This window comes from Gallus gallus, chromosome 7 (assembly GCF_016699485.2).
Source record: "Gallus gallus isolate bGalGal1 chromosome 7, bGalGal1.mat.broiler.GRCg7b, whole genome shotgun sequence".
Classification (NCBI taxonomy): domain Eukaryota; kingdom Metazoa; phylum Chordata; class Aves; order Galliformes; family Phasianidae; genus Gallus; species Gallus gallus.
In genome coordinates, this window is record NC_052538.1 from 329,172 (window position 1) to 342,895 (window position 13,724).

The 13,724-nt window shown below is 41.0% G+C and overlaps 1 protein-coding gene and 1 non-coding gene across 2 annotated transcripts in view; both read right to left on the reverse strand.

The window, feature by feature from the left end:
- Nucleotides 1-13,708, reverse strand: part of C2orf88 (chromosome 2 open reading frame 88) — a 64,864-nt gene extending 51,156 nt beyond the window's left edge. The window contains exon 1 of the mRNA XM_040703221.2: nucleotides 13,651-13,708. The gene's annotated coding sequence lies outside the window, so the exon portion shown is untranslated. The remainder of the gene's footprint in view (nucleotides 1-13,650) is intronic.
- On the reverse strand, nucleotides 1,487-1,569 carry TRNAL-CAG. Its single transcript has one exon. It is a non-coding gene; the product is annotated as a tRNA-Leu (tRNA).
- Nucleotides 13,709-13,724: the final 16 nt, after the last annotated feature.

The following is a 13,724-nucleotide window of genomic DNA, read 5'->3' on the forward strand; positions in this document are numbered from 1 at the left end:
TACTCAAAAGTTACGTGGGTGTGAGGTAGTGAAAAAAGGTTTAAAAGAAACAAGAAAAGCGAGGAAAATGAAACAGATGCCCAAAATAAAGGGGAATGTACCTCCACAGATCTAGCTATGAATTGTTTTCCACTTCAACGAAACCTTTCAATCTCATGTTGGAAACAGAAGCCAGTATAAAATGTACAAGGATGCTGATCTGCCAAAGCTCGGATGAATAAAACACAAGTCAGACACAGGGAAGGATGCTTGGAAATCACAAGTACTTGTGAAAGTTAACAGCAAGAAAGAGTAATGTTATGCCTGCTGAGAGAGCATTGGCACAAATAAAGCTGTTTACATTTACTTACACAAGCTGTTCTAAAATCGCAGGTTCCCTTTCATAACAGAATAACAGCTAAGTGCATCTCAAAACTGCATTGCTGAAATTGACTTTAAATGAACACAAGATAAAGCCCTTGCAGCACAGTCATTTTAAGCAAATGCTTACCACTGTATATTTAAATTACACTGGTAAATTCATAGAATCACAGAATCATAGCCGTCAGAAGGGACCTCTGGAGATCACCCAGACCAACCCTTTGCTACAGCAGGTTCCTTACACCAGGTTGAGCAGGAAAGTGTCCAGGACGGTGTTGAGTATCTCCAGAGAAGGAGATCTCTGGGCAGTCTGTCACTGTCACAGCCAAGTTTTTACATGTTTATATGGAACTTCCTGTGCTCCAGTTTTTGCCTGTTGCCCCTTGTCCTGGGGCTGCACACCAATAAAAAGAGCCCCATCCATTTGGCTCCCAAGTTTTAGATGTTCATAAATGGTCATGAGATCCTCCCAGCCTTCTCTTCTCAAGGCTGAACAGCCCTAGGTCTATCAGCCTTTCCTTGTATGGGAGACGCTCCAGGCCCTTATTCATCTTTGCAGCCCTCTACTGGACTCTCTCTAGAAGATCTATCCCTATCTATTTCAAACTGAGGAGCCCAGAACCAGAGACAGCTGTATCATCACCAAGGCAAAGTATGGGGTGAAGTTCACCTCCCTGACCTGCTGACCATGCTCTTTTTAACGCACCCCAGGGTACCATGGGTACCATTGACTTTCTTGGCCACAAGGGCACACTGCTGGCTCACAGCCAACCTGTTGCTCACCAGGAACCCAAGTCCTTCTCTGCCGAGCTCCTCTCCAGCAGATCAGCCCCAAACCTGTACTGACACACACAATTATTTCTCCCCACATGTACGACTTCACATTTGCTCTTCTTGGATCTCATCAGGTTTCTCCCTGTTCAACTTTCCATTCTGTCTGGGTCCCATTGAAGGGCAGTACTTCCTACTGTTGTGTCAGCCCCTATTTCCAGCTTCGTATTGCCAACAAACTTGGTGAGGATGAACTATATCCCCCTTTGTCCAGGTCATTGATGAAGATGTTGAAACAAGACTGAACTCAGTACCAACCCCCAAGGAGTACAACTAATTACAGGCCAAAAATAATTGTCAGGAGTGGGATTTGAACCCACGCCTCCAGGGGAGACTGCGACCTGAACGCAGCGCCTTAGACCGCTCGGCCATCCTGACTCATAAAGACTACTGTACTGAAATGGTATCTTTTTTTAATTCTAAATGGAAAATTGTTTCTAAATTACAATACACCTGGACTGGTCTGGGCAAGACAGCTAAGCTTCCCCTTTGGAGTAATAACCTAATAAACCTTCACTAGGCAGGCTTACATTTAACACTGGCTTTGCAGGGAGTATAGGCTGCTTTCTCAGCAGCAGAGGAACAGTGCAGTACATTGAGCTAAATGTGGCATCAAATACTTAGTTCAATTTAAGCTGTGAAAAGCTGAAATAAAGAGAAGGATATGCTCATAGCATGTTCTTTCATTGAAATGCTATGAAAGATTTTGCAAGATTCTATACTTCAACTTTTCAAACTTACTGTGTCACAGCAGGCTTCTATTTATTATTATTGTTATTATTTTACATAATGAGGGTTATCTTTCTTCAGCTGGGTGACAGTTTGTTGTTGTTTTCCTTTCCTCGTTTTAGAACTTCTAGAGAAGCTCCAGAAAACAACCGCCTGAGACAGGAGCCAAGACACAGAGATCCACACCGACTGAGGAAGTAACACCAGGAAGCTCTCAGAAGCTTGAGGAGCGCTTCACGCTCACTTACATAGAGTCATGTATCTATTTTTGAGATTCTGGCACAGGAATCGCGTTTTCTGTGCTACAGGTAAAGTTGCACACAAAGTCTTCAGCTTCCCCTAATGCCTGGGGAGCAGCTTGCCAGCTTCTGAGACCACCTTGAACCATCTCCCTCAGTTGGTCCCTTAGCAGCACAAGGCACAAAGGCAAAGATGATCAGAGGTCTTCTGTTTCTACCCACAGCCTACCTGCTGCTGGTGTAGGAGAAATACCTGGCCTAAACAAGTATGAACACTAGAAGCTTGTGAAATGCAGTGGCCATCACACACAACAGAAAAGGCAAAGCAATCTTGTATGCCTTCTGAAATAGAAGTTCGGTTCATTCTGCTTGCTGTCTGTACAAGGACTTCCCATGGAACACAGATTTGTTACAGGCCACTCTATTACTGAATGAAAAAGAGAAACTAACTTTAAATACCAAGGCGTCCCCTAGCACCACCACGTGCTATCTGCATCACAGACACATATTAAAGAAAATCCAATATTTAGGTAACACTGGATGTGAGATCTCTGCACATTGGCCATATAACAAGATTAGTTCTCTCTTTTCCTAAAAGCTGAGTAATTCCATATTTGTCTGCATAGAGGTAATACTATAATTCATACCAATACACTTCCAATCAGTATGCAGTAACTGAATTAGATTTAACACTTTTGATAACAGAAGGCATTTCTGATGTAAGAAGACAGTAGAGAAAAACAGCAACTGTTTCAGAAGAGCATTTGGATGATATTCTGAAGACTACAACAGAATCCTTAAGCAGAGTACATCACATATACACGCTTCAGTTAAGGCAAAGCTCACATTAGCCTTGCTATGCAGACCATATTCTTCCTACTTTACAAACTTCCTGTAGTTTGACCTTTTCTATCTGAAAACCTCTGGAAAGGAGTTCAAGAAGGAATTGGAGCAGTTGTTGATCCTATCTCAATTCTAGGTCTGTTGCACACAGTTTACATGCATTCAAGGCTGAGATTAACCTACTGCACTTTAGAAAGCAGATAATTAAAAAAAATTAAGCATCATAAATTACATTCCATCCCAAAGGATCTTAAAATGCTTTATAGGCTATGCACACAGAGCACTCCATCTGTCACCCAAAGCAAGTACCTCTGGGATGAAATGCAACAACTGCTGCACAGTGAATGGCAGCAGAGAGGAAGTGAGGAATACCAGCGCATCGAATCAGAATTGCAGGGGGAATTTAGGTAGGAAGAATGCAATTACCCACTTTGGAGCCCGGCCAGACCACGGGGGTTAAAATCTTATGGAGAGCCCTATGAGAATTTTAACAACCTCTCGTGCTCAGGACCTTCAATTTACATTAGCCTTCAGGAACAAGGCTAACAGCTCTGCTCAACTGCTTTCACATGCTGCCACAGAACACAGGGAAAAACCAACTTCTGCTCCTTCCCTGCAGCTTCCACCCAACTTCTGAGCAGATTAATACTACTTAGTCTGCAATATGTGATGAAAACACAGTGGAAGGCAACATGATTGAGAGCTGCAATGAATCAAAGCACTTCTTACTGATCCTTCAAAAGCTCTATGGGAAGAAATTATTTCCTACTCCAGTAAGTCCTCAAATCCTCATAATGAAAGCACTTGAGGTCATCTCAGCAGGTATAATAATGTTTGTGAAGGTGCACAGAGAGGAAGATTCAAGGTGCTAACATCAGAAATAAATATTCTTGCTCCAACAGCAATGACTGAGAAAGAACAGGTGTAAAGATCAGGTCCTACCCCATACAAAGCAATTGTCACAGATCACCTTTTTAAAATACATCTCATGTTACCAGATAATAGACGTTGCTCAAGAAAACCTGAGAGAGAAAGGCAACGAACAACTAAAGTGAGAAAGATGAGCAGGGGGGAAGAAACATAAGCATGTGGCTCATCTGACTTCCTCCCAAAACTACCAGCACATTTGGCTATAAAAAAATTGCAGTTCGCTTCCAAATTTCCTTCCTCTGAAACAACGCATCAAGGGAGGCTGTAATAAGGCATGGCCCTTCACTCCCATTGAACTGAAAGTATCTGGAGTAAATGCCAAGACACTGCCAAACATCCACTGAAACTGTTTATGTTATGTATCCATACCTCACAGAAGTATCTTGAGGTATGGATACTATGAGGTTACACAATTTAGAGATATTTAACCTCTTTGCCATAGACGAATGCAACACATCACAGACATTTTGATGTCATTGCTTTGCAACTTTCACAGTTTGGAAGGGTGCATTATATTTGCCTTTGGCTAATCTGTTTTGTTCACATGAGATGAATAAGGAAAAATATCACTGTACTGCAGATGACTTCCTCTTAGAAATCCTTACTCGATCCATCTTATTACTTAGAAAGAAGCGAGGGAAAGAAGCAGCAACCCAAAGCAGAGCATTTGGGGTTGTAAATATCCCTCGGCGATAGCAGAAGCGCTGCGTGTCACACGGACAACGCTACTGCTGCAGGAACTCTGTGATTTATGCTAATGAGAAAAGCCACCTTGACAAGCAGAAAACAAAGGACAGACCAGCTCAGTGCTGATGCAGATTGTGAACATTAGGTTTAGATTTCACAGGAAATACCAAAGACCAGTGGTTTCAGGAATCTTGCAATGCTGGTACATATCTGGGAGTCTTCACTGGAGAAATGTCAGTCAGAAGCACAAATCACTTACGGGCCATTTGTACCATGTGGTTTTATCCCAGGTCCTATCAGCTCTCCTACATCCTCTGCTGAAGATGGGATGGTTCCTACTTTTTAGAGAGGATTTACATACCCGTACTTTTACTACAAGGGCACTCTTGAATAAGCACATAATTCAGCCTCCTCTCTAAGGTCATCATGCGCAAGTACTCCACAATACTGCAGCTGTAAGAGAGGCTTGCCTTGCTCTAAGTTCACATTTAAGTGGGTCTTGGCATAGAGTTGGTGTCATCTTCTCTTCCCCAAGCACCTCTGGTACAACTTCCAAGAGCTAAACAAGTGTTCAGGAGTCTATTTCTTCACTGACTTCAAAGGTTAACTGAGCTCCCAAGTCCCTAAGAAACAAATCTCCAACAGCACTTAGGTACTTAGAGAGTTCATGTGCTCCTTCCCTATAGATTTCAAAGCAGTGAGGAAAATACTAGCTCTGGTTTAAGACCTGTGTCCTTGCTATATTCAGAGAAAAAAAACAATTATATGGGGTCTCTGAAAGGCCACAGAGGCAGAATTTTCAAGCAACACTTAGACATTTTCAAAGTTACTCTGAGCAAAACAAGCATACAGAACAGCTAGTACTCACATTCAGCAATGAGCACACTTGCACTTATGTCTTGAAAGAATTTGCTTGGCAGTGTCAGAAATGTCTCTAACTCTGATGCTCATCTTCCAATTCACCTAACTTACAGATAATTTAATAGGTCATAAGCCCACCAAAAGTCTCTTCCTGCTGACTTCTGGAGAACAACAGGGATCATTCAGACCACACGGCTGAAGACCAGCTATGCTACTATTACTTCAGGGTAAAACACTGTCAAGCTCTTCATGCATTCAGCCTGGGCTGCATTTTTTCAGTACCTGCCACTTACATTTCATACATGTGAGTTCACACTTCACTATCTCATAGCTTGATACAGATATGCTCCACCTGAAGGTCCAAATCCATTCTCACCCAGAAACTGGTCTGAGTATGTAGGTTACTTCCAGAGGAAAGCATCTTTCAGATCTTATAAAGAATAGGTCTCAAGGTATGAACACAGGTCCTGTCTGTATTAACTACAAAGATTGTGTCAACTCACTGGCTTTTTTGCCATCAATAGTGATTCGAAGAAGGGATTTATTTATTTATATCTCCAAATGATCATGCTCATTGATTAATCTCATGCCAAACTTTCTACTTGAAAAATCAGAGTGATAGGCACCAATGAGCCCACTTCTGATTACTCAAAGCGTCCTTCCTCTCCAGCATCTGAAAGAAGAGCTGTACTCACACGTATCGCTTATTCATAAGCTATATTCACACCTTACATTAAATGCAGCAAACACTACTTATGTGAAGTGCTACAGGGTTAGAAAACGCTACTTAGGTACAGAAAATAAAGCAAAAATCTGTATGGAGGTAACACCTGCTTGGATTTAGGGAGGGCTTCCACTTAAGCTGCCAAGCAGAAGACAGCTAGTAAGTGTTCATACAATCATGAAATGGACAATTAAAATAGAAATGATTAGAGAGTGTTGCTGCTGACTGTGTCTAACTAAACTGAAGGAATATATACACTGTTGAAACATAAGCAAATGGCTTTTTAGAAAAAACCACCCTCTTCTGTAATTTGCAGGGTCAGCACTGCTAATTCATAGCAAGACCATGGCACACTGAGGAGGACCTTAATCTAATTCTCTAAATACACACCACCATACAGATGCTGCACACCATGACACGTATGCACAACAATTAAACAACGTGGACACTTTTGCCTAGTTATTTGCTATGACATCTCAAACACAACCACACAAAATAACACTTTTTGGGCTTAGTACAAGGTGGGGAAGAACAAGGAATGTATTTTGCCCCATTGATTAGAGTGAACAAAAGTGGCCATGATCTTAACACCTGGGAAAAGTCAGGGCATGCACAGCTGGCTGCGAGCTGGTCACACATTCCTGAGGTTACAATTACAACCAGTGTTCTCAAACCAGGCTCACTGACGAGCAGTTGCAGATGGCCAAAATGCTTGTGTGGAAATAGCTTTACTCAGCAAAATCTTAGAAAAATAACGTATCAATAGGAACACTTGTATATGTAGATGTAGCATTTTCTCAGTGATGTTTTCTTCAGTTAGCCCACAGGTCATGTAATATAAACTGAAAACAGGAAATCTTTTGTGTTGCACGCCATATATATCACTCGGTACCAGAGTATCGCTTTCTGCAGCGAGCAGGCTTCCCGTGCAGTTAAAGCAGGGAAACAGGCTGCACACAAGGTCCTGTTCCCAGGTTTACCAGCACTGGGACAGCCCTGGGCTCCACGTATTGGCTTCCTGATGGGACAAACGGGTGCAGTGCTGCTCCCACCCACATACAGAGCACTGTGGTGCAGACACGGGGACGAGCAGCACTGAAAGCCATCAAAGACTAGTTCAGAATCTCTATAAGTACCTGCATTTTCCCTCTTCAGTAGTGGCATTTAACAAAGATGTTACAAGAACTGCAATGATCAAAATCCAAACAAGGTAAAAACGGAAACACGGCCTACTGAGGCACAACTACATGAAGCTTAATTTCTAGCTACCTTACCAAACCATCCTTGCAAGATGCTCCTTCAGTCAGGTTACCCAAGAGCCACTTGACCAGGTAACATGTTTTTTATGATGAAGTTTGGACATTTTGTATTTAAAGAAAGGACAGCAGCTCTTACTGTGCTAAAATACAGGAGGAAAGAAGTACTTCAGTGCAGCACATACTTTGAATTCAGTGTTGAGTGTCCAGCAGGATCTATACCAGCAGTGATCCACTACAAGTTAACAGACTTCCCACCAGTGGAGCCAGAGATGGTAACCATGGAAGAAGTATCAACAGAGATGTAAATTGGGACACCAATGCCGATTCAGACCACTAAACTAAATTTGTTTTCCAAACAAAAGAACTACCATTATTTCCAGCACAAAATATGCCAAAATCCCATCCTCTGAGTACAATTACAAACATTCTAATTGCAGAATTTTCTCTATAAAAACGAAGGAGAACAAACATACAAGAACACTGCTCATCCCTGCTGTCCTCTGAGCCAGCACCTCGTTGCTGGGATTAGTACGACGAACATCTTTATGCACATGGTCAGCAAGACCAAAAGGTCACTACGGTTTTAATTTACTATTTGCTATAAAACTCGTATTGCAAGCAGACTTGGCATATATTTCTCAGACATTGCACGTATCTTGAAGTCAACAAACTGCAAAGTTAGGTTACAAAACACTCAGTGCAAAGTGTTGTTAATAATTTCTGATCCAAACCAGCCCAAATCCCACCTCCCCAGGTGTCACCCTGCCCTGCACTGCTTTGCACAGAAACGGCCCCTATGAAGATTAAAGTATTTTGCCAGGGTAAAAAGAGCATGACATTATTGGACAGCCATAGCCATAACATTCTCCTAAAACCAGCAATGTTTGCACACAACACTTGTTATCATTTCATTTACAAATCGTCTAAATAATTATTTAAAAATTTATTTCCTAAATTTGAAGGTTATTAACAGTGAGCATCAGAACTTCCCGAAAGAGTTTGCTGTGAGACAAATTTGAGCTGGTGTATTCCCTTCTGCATATTGAGCTTTTCAGAGATAATTTTATTCAGCTTGTAACTACCAGCACAAATGCTGATTCTAAATATATCTGCTGAACTCTAAATGACTTCTGTTTATAGAAATAGGACATAACAAGCCATTAAACCCTCCTTACAACAAACTGCTCTGTGCCAAAATACTTCTTGCAAATTTTTAAGGCTTGGACTGACAACGCTAAGAAAACTACTAAGACAGTTATTATCGCAATATATTGGACCTTTGAAGTCTTTGTTAAGAATTTGAGTTTTAATTCTGTATCCACACAGGCTTGCCAAAAAAGAAAAAACCTACCGGTGCTTGAGACCATCATTGCTTAGCATGATTTAAGGAATCAGCACAACACTTAATTGCTACACAGCATCCAAATAAATGTAGAAGGAACAGGGCACACTAGTAACAGAAGACTGCACTGTTTTTTGACGACTCTCAGTAATATTTGGTCTAAAATTTCAGTCCTAAGGACTCTACAAAGAGTTCCTAATTAGGTGAGAGTTAAGCATAGCCAACCATTAGCCATTAGGTTCCTGCTAATTATAGCAGAAAACTAGCAGCACAAGCCTAGCTGCAAGACTTGGGTTTTTTGTTCCCCCATGGCAACTCTGCATCCAGCTCAAGCTGCTGATGAAGTTGTGTAGGAACCTCCATAACCTAACAGCAGTCAGTGCACTTTTCAGCTTATAGAATCATTAAGGTTGGAAAAGATCTGTAAGATGATCTCACCCAAATGTTCAACTACCACCAATATTGCCCCCTAAACCATGATCCTTAATATCACAGCTACACATTTTCATCTACCTTAAATCTGGCTAAAAGTATAAGAGGTTGCAATTCTGAAAGGATGGAGTCCATCTTACTGCTCTGTCATAGTTGGTGCATAATCACATTTACTCATTTGCAGATGTAGATCCAAACTGCCAACTCAAATCCACACTCTCTAAAGGAGCTGTCAGTGTTTTCACATGCTCAGAGGCTGCAGTAAACACAGCAGGGTTACAGTTCTCCTAAGTGGCAACAGATCACAAGCAAATAGTTTTCAAATGCAAAGCTTTAGGCACAATAATGGTGGCAGTGCTGTGTAAAGGAGGATGTTATCTTGTGGGAGAGACAACTGTGAATCCCTCTGAAGAGGGAACATGTTCTAGAACTAGTTTCACACATCTGAGCAAAAAACAAACAAGTTCTTATTTAAGTTATATGTACCTACACTGCCAGGGAACAACAGAAACTTTAACTGACTAAGTAAGGGTCAAACTCTGTTTGCTTTAAGTGAAGAAGAACAGAAGTCCCACAGCACGTTGCTCTGAAAGAATCTATTTATTACTAGTCAGTTCTGGCCCGAGGTTTGACAAGAATCACTCCTCACAGCTGAAACCATTTGCCTCTCAAGAACTACTTTATATGAAATAAACTCAAATTGTTTCCAGAAGGATTTTCCTTGACTTTCTCCTGAAGTTAGATGACAGGACTTTTTCTAAACCTACTGAATAAATACAAGAGGGTTCCTCTTATTTTTTTAATTAAGACAATAAATACTCTAATCTCTCGAGAAGACTACTCACTCACCCAGTAGAAACAGTACCGGGCTAATAAGAGCAGGGAAAGACATAACATCTCTAGTAATTTATATCAACTTAAGTAACTTCACCTGACTCAGCATCCTTGAAATCCTCCAGAAATGAGGTCAAACTGCACTTCTACCAACGTCCTTCTCTCACTGCGATGACCTGAGAAGTGAACACTCCTATAGGATCACCTCTAGCAACATGGCTGCTCCTTGTGCGAACATTCTAATTTGAACATGCACGTTAAGTGCTGAAACACAAAATACTGCTGATTTAAAGCAACTACAAAACGTAATGATCCAATTAATGCTGAGTTACTCTATGCATGAATGAATCATTTGACCTGGGTTTGGATACAGTACTTCAATAATGCAGCTGCCATATTCATCAGTCTCTACGTTTCCTGGAAGTTAATCTGCCAAACAAGTTACAGAGCGTCCATCCTCTGTGCTTCTGTTCCTGGAGTGCTGAGTTGGGAATGCTCCACAATTCCATGTTATTTCACTGAAATGTTGTTTTTAAAATTATATATAGCATTTACAGATACTGTAAGCTCAAAGTTAACACATTCCCATTTGAGGAACTATTAATATTAACTCTGAGGAGGTGAGTGGCAAGTACTGGTTTCTGTGCAACCTCAGGTCAACTTAGGCACTGACTTTTAAAACCTTTTTTTAGCTACAGGTGGTATCTGCAGTTCTGAGTTATTTGCTCCAATAAGCTGTCAGAATCATAGCTGTTCTGCACTTAAAAACCTTGGTAACACAACACATCTGTCCCAAGGCATACAGCAAATAAACAAACTAGGGTTGAAGCTATTTTCCACACAAAACAAAAGTTTCCATGAGCTACCTAAGAGCCTCACTTGTACCACCTTACGAGTGCTACTCCAATATGCAGTGATTGGAAGTGAAAGAGTCTACTCTGGCTAAGCTTTACTCACGACACCAAGCAACAACAGAGGGTGAAATTACCAGGAAAGAAATAACCACTGAGCAAAATTTAGGGTCGTTGTGGCTGAGTAATTCCAACAGAATCATCAGTGAAATTACTGATGTGCGTAAGGACGTGCCATCGATTGATAAAAAACTACAACAACATTGGATAAACATTTACAATGTTAGATACATAAATGAATGAGAAAACCCTAAGAATTCTGTAGCTGCAGATGACAGCAGCATTACAGTTAATATTTAATCACGAGATTGTGAGAATGTTCAGTAGTTGGGGACAGGATTAACATATTGCTTTAAAACATTCCATTACTTTCTGCATCTGTTTACTGATAATAAAAGAAACAGCTGTTCTAAACGTAACATCAACAGGTGTAAACCATTCATTGGAGATTTTAAAACAATAATTCTCATCCATTTCCTCCTTCGCTATTTTGAAACGACATTACATGCACCCCTCCTATTAGCTTACACAATTAACTTGTAATTGTTTAACCTCTTCTCATGTCCACAAAACTTATACATGTGGAGTTAGCTTCCTTCTCGTTTTGTGCTAGAGGCTCTGTTCTTATGCAGTGCACATCCTGAACTAATGCACCAGATGTGTTCCATAACATGTTTGGTCACACTATTCAGCAGCTTTCCTTTAGCAACTGTTCTATATCAAATTTACTGTAAAAAAAGCATCATAATTATGAAGTAACACTGTATCAAATTCACAGACCTAATACCTCACTATGCGTAGTTAAACTATGAATGATAATTGAGCTTGAAATTGTATATTTACTTTAAATAAGTCCTCCAAATCATCTGCAACAATGTGTGCTTAATTCGAAGCCATTAACAAAAGATTTAACATTTCCACATTTATACTCTCCATAATTTCAGATATGATACTCTGTGCTTAAAGGAGAGAGAGAGGGGAAATAAAAGCCACTTCTGGTGGGTCTCCATTTGGAAATTTAAATGAATATCCCTTAAGCTTATTACAAATCTTAACCCAGCCTGCTAAATGCTGAATATAAAAGAAACAGCTTTTTAAACTCTTCAATATTGCTATTATAGCAAAAAAAAAAAAAAAAAAAACCCAAACAAACAAATGAAAAGCTATAGGTTTATCTAAGAAACACAGGCTCACAAAACACAACCAATCACAAACTAGGCCTGATTACAGAAGATACAACAAGCTCTGAAGACCAAACATCAGAAAACGTTTTCAAACAAAAATAAACCCACTGGTCCTTGATGCCTGCTTTCATGAAAGTAATACCAGTATACTTGTAAGAACATTAAAACAAACGAAACCACTTGCATACACTGCAACTGAAGAATTATCAGCCGTGTAACTAGAGCACTGTTTGAAGGTATTGATTCTATTGCTAGATATTTTCAGTGCTCCATACTGAAATATAGAAGAGGTCTGTTTAACAACATAGGTCATAGAATTTGCTGCCAATGACTGGCTGAGTGCTCCTGAAATAAGTCACCATTCCCCTAGTTTTGGAGTTATCCTCTGAACTGGTAATACTCATACTGAAGGAATAGAAACATACATATCCATGGAAACAACCCAAGTCTCTTCACATACACACTCCTTAACCCACAGGAAACAGAAACTCCACCATTAAGACTCTTAATATATTTAGAAAAGAAACATGTAGAAGATATTACTTTCATTGTATGCCTATTTTCACAAGCAGGAAAAATTATTCTTCCTTAAGACACTCCTGTACTTAAAAAGAAAATTAATGGTCAAGTGAATCCATATTAACACACAACTTCTCAGAATTTGGGGAGATGAACGCTGGAGCTGGAAGTGCACCAGCACAGCCGGCCAACGAGCAGCACACACACAATCCTTCTGAGAAAAGAGGAAAGCTATGAAGAGCCAGAAGATTAAAAAACCAACCAAACAATAAAGCTTTAGTCTGGAAAGCCCAATATTACTGGACAGGGAATGCTGCTACCTGCAATAGGCTTACTTGGGGAAGGTGAGGAGAGCACTCTTGGAGCAGTTTCCCACGTGGTAATGCTGACACGTAGATGAACGGAAGGAGGACATGATGCTCACTCATAAGCAGCCCCAGAGCTGCCAGCCGACCGTTTTATTAGCCAAATTTGCTCAAGAATAGAATGCCAGCAGAGGGCAGTGCAAATACTAGAACTCCCCTGAGACGCCCAGAGGCGGCCATTGGTGGTGGGGAGGGCCGGGTCTGAGGTGCCCTGAGTGCTTCCCTGCACCCTGCTCTGCTCCAGCTCATCCTTTAAGGGAAGAATGTCCTAACAATCAAGCTTTTACACAGCATTTCACCTCTCAAACATTAGTTCTTCCCTTCAAACAAAGACCAAAGCTGGTGCACCTTCCAACACAAGAACCACTTCAGCAAATGCACTGCTTGGCTTCTCTTAAACCACTTAAAACCATCACCCAGTTCCCATCAGCACAGCATCAGAGCAACTCACAGTTATGGCTTGCAGTACCACAGCCACCACGGCTGAGGTGAGGAGGAAAGGCCTCATTCCCACAGCGCCATCCTTCAGCACTCACTGCCAGCAGCCAGCCTCAGCACCTCACAAAGACTGAGAGAAAAACAAACCATATATTCACCTACCTCAGGGAAGTATCGTGAGGCACCTTCTGAGCAGAGAGTAGAGAGGGAACCACAGGCCTCTACCAGGCACACCT